The following is a 6,000-nucleotide window of genomic DNA, read 5'->3' as shown; positions in this document are numbered from 1 at the left end:
GTGGCCCAGTGTTGCCCCTGGAGCGACAAGTCATTCGGTCCCCATATGTTCAACATGCACATTCGCGGGTCAGGTGTAAGGGATACCTCTAGGGTTTGGGAAATGGTACGTAGTACTTGTCGCCAGTAGTCGGCAATATTCGGACATTCCCAAAGTGTGTGCAACAATGTGCCCTCTTCTCCGCAACTTCTAAGACAATATGGGTGGTCGGCCCTATGTAGTTTGTGTAGTGTGGTCCTTGTAAAGTAAACCCGGTGCAGTATTTTAAACTGCACCAGTCGGAATCTCGTTGATATACCCGCTTCTTTTGAGGATGCCAGCGCTGCGTTCCAATCCATCTCGTCCATTATGCCCAGTTAACCCTCCCATTTTTCCCGCAGTTTAAGTAAGGGGTTTGGCAAATTATTCATTAGTTTTCGGTAAGTTAGGGAAGTGGCTCTGTTCTCCATATAGTCAGTTAGCAGGCGATCCTCCAGCGGGGAAGATTCCGGGACCTCTACACCTATCTCAATGGCCGTCATTAGTGCATGCCGTATTTGGATATAGCGGTAAGTTTCATTAGGACCCAGTTGGTACTGCTGTTGGAGGCGCTCGAACGGGATAACCCCATCCTTTGTCCACATATCTCCTACCGTGGAGATTCCTATGTTATCCCATTGGGTGAATCCCTTGCTATGTCTTAACTGTCCTAGGGCCTTGGTGTCCCACAGAGGTGTAAGCTTAGTTATAACTCCCACCCCATTTAAGCCTCTTCTGTGCTTTATGCCACAGCGCCACCGTGCGCCTGGTTGGGCCTATCAGTTTAGCCGCTATTCCTTTATGGTACAGCGGGGCCAATAAACTGTGCGTGCCTAGCTGTATCCTGTCTGCTAAGTAAGCTGGTTCGTTCTGTGGGGTATGGAGCCATTGGTTTACAACTTTAAGGTGTGCTGCCCAGTAGTACAGTTGTATATCGGGTAGGGCTATCCCGCCGTCGTACCAGGCTCGGACCAGCTTCACGTATGCTATACGAGCCAGGCGGTCCCCCCATAACAATCCTGCTACTTCAGCCGTCACTTTTCGGAAGTATGCGGGTGGCACCATGATTAGTGTATTTTCTAACACATAGAGGAAACGTGGCAGCGCCATCATTTTAAACAGCGCTGCCCTCCCCAGCATTGTCAGCGGGAGTGCTTTCCAGTGTCTCACGTCAGTTTTCAGTCGAGCTATCGGTGGTAGTAAATTCAGCTCATAGAAGACCCGGTCATCACGGGTGACATGGATTCCCAGGTACCTAAAGGATGATCCCGCCACCATCAGTGGGCAGTCTGCGGGGAGATTCGGCAAGGGACCCCTAAGCTCATGGACGACGGACTTCGACCAGTTGATTGTATACCCGGAAGTTTGTCCATGGTCATCACACAATCTCAGAAGCACCGGAATGCCCCTCTCTGGGTCCGATAAGTAAATTAGCATGTCGTCAGCATAAAGGGAGATTCTGTCCTCCCAGTTGTCTCCCCAGCATATTCCCTTTAGTAGCGGGGAGGCTCTAATCATATTGGCCAGCGGTTCCAGGACTAAGGCGAATAGCAAAGGTGAGAGCGGGCACCCCTGCCTCGTCCCTCTAGCCAGTGGTATCTCGCGGGAGATATGGCCGTTCGCTGTTACGTGTGCCACCGGGCTACCGTACAAGAGTTTTATCCACGAGATAAATTTGGGCCCGAAGCCCATATGGGCCAGCACCGCAAATAGGTATTGCCATTCCACCATGTCAAACGCCATCCTGGCGTCTAGCGACAGGATGGCTGCTGGTTCAGTCAACCGTGGGGCTCACGCTATCGCTCCGTGTACCCTTCTGAGGTTTAAAACCGTGCTCCTGTGCGGCATAAAGCCCGATTGATCCGGGTGGATCAGATGTGTGAGGTGGGGCATCAGTCTGTTAGCCAACAGCTTCGCCAGAATTTTGGCTTCTGCGTTAATGAGCGATATTGGGCGATATGATGTACATTCTGTGAGTGGTTTGCCCGGTTTCGGGATCGCCACAATGGTCGCCATCCGCTGATCGAGGGGAAGGATCTCCCGTTCTAGACTGTCATTATACATCGCCAATAGAGGTTCACTCAGCACCTCGGACATTGTCTTGTACCACTCAATAGGAATCCCATTAGGACCCAGAGCTTTACCGGAGTGGAGAGCATTGATTGCTATCTGTATCTCTGCCGGTGATAAGTCAGCTTCTAACTCCTCTGCGGCTTCTTGTGATAGGGTCTGGGTCGGCACGTTATGAAGTGCCGCCGTTGCCATCTCTGGTGTTACTTCGACATCCGGCGTGTATACCCTATGGTAGTGGTCGGCTAAGGCCTCAACTATCTTTGACGGGCGCGTATGCATTTCTCCAGTGGAACCCCTCAGTTGTAAAATGTGCCTACCCCCTCCTTTCTTTTTATCCAACCACGCCAGTAGCTTACTCGCTTTATCCCCTATGTCGTAGACTCTATGTGCTGTTTCCTCAATATTCCCGACCACCCTACGTCGTAGGTGGTCGTCGTGAAGTCGCTGACAGAGCTGCAGCGAATGCAGTGTGTCTTCCGTTGGGTCAGTCATGTGGGCTATATTTGCCCTGTTTAGTTGTGCTTCTAGTTCTAGTAATTCTTTTTTTTGTTCCCGCTTATGTCCCGCTATGGTCGCGATGGCCTGCCCTCTCAATACTGCTTTATAAGCTTCCCACACGATCGTAGGCGATGTCACCGAGGTTGTATTTTTGGCGAAGTAGTGTTGGGTCGCTTTGTGTAGGTCTTTACGTATGGGCGGTACCTGCAGATATCCCGGGAAAATCGGGTATAGTCTCTTACGAGTCCTCTCTGGACAGGACAGCGTCAGCGTGAGCGGGGAGTGGTCAGATATGCCTCTAGGTTTTATTTGGGCATCGTCTATGGTAAGGGCCCCCTCGCCCAGGGTGAGGAAATAGTCAATACGAGACAGGCTATTATGACCAGTGGAGTAATACGTGTACTGCTGTTCGTCAGGGTGTAACTGTCCGTCAGTCCTTGCGCCTCTAGAAACTCACTGAGTCTGGAGGGACCCGGGGTTTGCGTTCTGACCGGGAACCTATCCTTTATGCTATGTGCCACCGCGTTGAAGTCACCACCTCAAGTAGGAACTTCCCCAGGTCTGGAAAGGCAATTGTGTGGAGTGCTGGTGGAATGTACACAGATACTATGTTTATCGGCCTACCCTCCCATTGCCCATGCACTGCCGCGAATCGGCCCTGGTCGTCTGTTTTAGTGGTCTGAAGTATGAATGGGGATGATCTCCGCATCAAAATACCCATTCCGCGTGATCCTGAGGTGAAGTCTGAATGTACTATCATATGGTAACCCCGTCTGTCAAGTGCCCGACTAGCTTTGCCCACTAAGTGTGTTTCCTGTAGAAGAACTAAGGCGGGGCCTAACCTTCGAATGCCCTGTATAACTAGTCCTCGTTTAATCTTGTCCCCCAACCCCCTAACATTCCAGGACATCAATTGCAGCGGTGCTACTGGCCCTGTGTGAGATCCTCCATCCCTGAGATCAGTCTGGGAGTTCTGTGTCATGAGTCTCTTGTAGTGAGCAATATACTTGCATTACGGATTGGTATTCTCGTGTCGTGCGTGTGTTAATCAATGTGTCAGTTCCCTTACGCCATATTCACCCCCGTGAGTCAAACAATTAGAAAAGTTGAGAACAACCCCCCCCAACACCCCCCCTCCCTGCCCCCATGCCATATGGGCGTCAAACTGCCCACCCCCCACCCAACTTAGCAGAGTGCTTAACCCATCCCTCACAAAAAATACTTGCTCGCTGGGGTGGAGGACTCTCCGGAGTCGGCAGCCTCTCTTGCCCTCCTCGGATGCCCTCAGCCCAGTGTCCAGCGGCAGTCCGTTAGGCAATCAGCATAGTCATTTCAATGTTCTGTGTTCACCGGGTGACTACTGTCCTGTTTCGGCATCTTCATCCCCACTCCCTCTTATTGATGCTTGATCCTCCAGTCCGTGCCCCGAAGTTTGCGAGCTCGGGTGGCTCCCTGTTCCTCGATTCCTTGGTGTTCTATTTGAACGGCGTGATTGAGTGGCCGGTCTCCATCCTTCCAGCCAGTCCTGGGCGATCTCGGGAGTGTCAAAGAACCATGTTCTATTGTCCGCCACAACTCTCAGTCTGGCTGGGAACAGCATTGAGTAAGGTATTTCTCTTACTCTCAGCTCCTTTTTAACTTCGAAAAACGTTCTGCGGCGAGCGACCTCCGCTGTATAGTCCGGAAAGAAGGCCAACGTTGTATTTTGGATTTTTTCAGGTGGGGACACGCGTGCCGCCTGTAGGATGGCGTCCCTGTCGCGGAAGTTGAACAGCCCGGGCCAAGACCGGGCGCGGGGCCGCGCCCGGTTTGGGCTGTCCCCCCGGGACTCTATGCGCTCTCTCAACAGAGAAGAATGCGGAAAGGCCCTTGGGTTGGAGTTTTGTTTTTATCACGTCTTCTACATAGAGGTCCATCGCTCTTGTACCCTCGGACTCTGGAATACCAAGGTTCCTAATGTTATTTCTTCTGGAGCGCCCTTCCTGATCATCCAGGCGTTCCCTCAGTACCTTGTTCTCCGCCGACATCCATTCCATTGCTGTCTGCAGCTCCGAGACGTCTTCCACCAGCAATTTTGTTACCACCTCCATTGAGCTCACCTTCTCGGACATTTTATGGAAGTCCGCCCTGATGAGCGTAATTTCTGGTGAGATCGAGCCCACTGTTGCTTGCACTTGTGTCAAGGCTTTCATGACGTCATCCAGTGTTTCCCTCTTCCCTCCTGGACCATCTGTAGACTTACCGACGAGTGGTCTGCTGTCTGTCGGGGAGGAGTTGCCTTTCTCGCATACATATTTCTCAATGCGGGTCTGCGCGGTGTTACCTTTTGCTCCCCTGCCTGTCATGTTGGCCGTTTCAATGTCCTGATCAGTTCACCTTCGAGTTCTGGCCCTGTACGGTAGTTTGGAGGACGGAGCAAGATGGTCTTGAATCAACCTTCCACTTGCTAGGGACGCAGTGCGTCACCCTCCTTCGGCGCCAGAGATGAAATCGGCTATGCCATGCAGAAAGCTAATGTCCGCTTGCGTCAGCTGTAGGTCTCTCTGCCACCTCTCACGCTGGTAGTTCTGATGGCTTCAATCCAAGGGGGGTTGCCACATCGCTTATTCTGGGGCCTTGTCTTGCTATAATTAGCTAGGGAGTCCTGGGAATTTATCGAGGTCACCAGGAGTTGTGTGTCCGCTGGGTAATGTGCCACTGATGCTGTCCCCACTTCTTGGCTCTACAGCCTTGTCACTGAGTACCCAGCGCTCCCCGTTGGAACCCGCACTTATAGCTCCTCGCTACAGCACTAGCGTATGTCTTTGTGCCCCAAATCAGCTCGGTCCTCAGATATAGCAGCTGTATCCCAGCGCTTGCTCCCGGATCGCAGCCTGTCTCAGTACGAATTTGCACCCCATGGAGTTGTGGTTCCCATCTGACCTTCAGCGTGACCGGCTTTTCCCTCCTGGCTATTTCTTTTGCCTAGTCCTCGCAAATTCCGGACACTCTCGGGCGAGGAAGCGAGGCAGACCCCTGCCAGGTAACGTGCGGCTGTGATCGTCTATTTCAGGGGATATCACTGGGAATGAGCCGCGCCTGGGCCCCAATCCTTCCCTCGGAGTCGGCGCTGGGGGCTATTATTCACACCGCCTCTGTACTCACAGGTAGGTTGGCCACGCCGGTACTCCCGAGTTTATGCAGTTCGTCCGTGCCGGTCAGTGGCGCTGCCTCCTCCCCTATGTTGCCGGTGCGGGTCAAAATGGCGGCGCTGCCCCTCTTGTCGGCCTCAGCGATCTTAGCCTGCAGCTCTGCTGGCACTTGGGAGGTAATGACTTTATTGTTACGTGCCCACTGCGATCATATTCGCCCCTAGTTATCACCCGTCCGGTCGCCGCGGTCTTACTTTGCGGCCACCGGGTACTTCCGGCG

The sequence above is a fragment of the Lissotriton helveticus genome, chromosome 12 (assembly GCF_964261635.1).
Source record: "Lissotriton helveticus chromosome 12, aLisHel1.1, whole genome shotgun sequence".
NCBI lineage: Eukaryota > Metazoa > Chordata > Amphibia > Caudata > Salamandridae > Lissotriton > Lissotriton helveticus.
The sequence above is the reverse complement of the archived record's forward strand: the minus strand, read 5'-3'. Positions refer to the sequence as shown.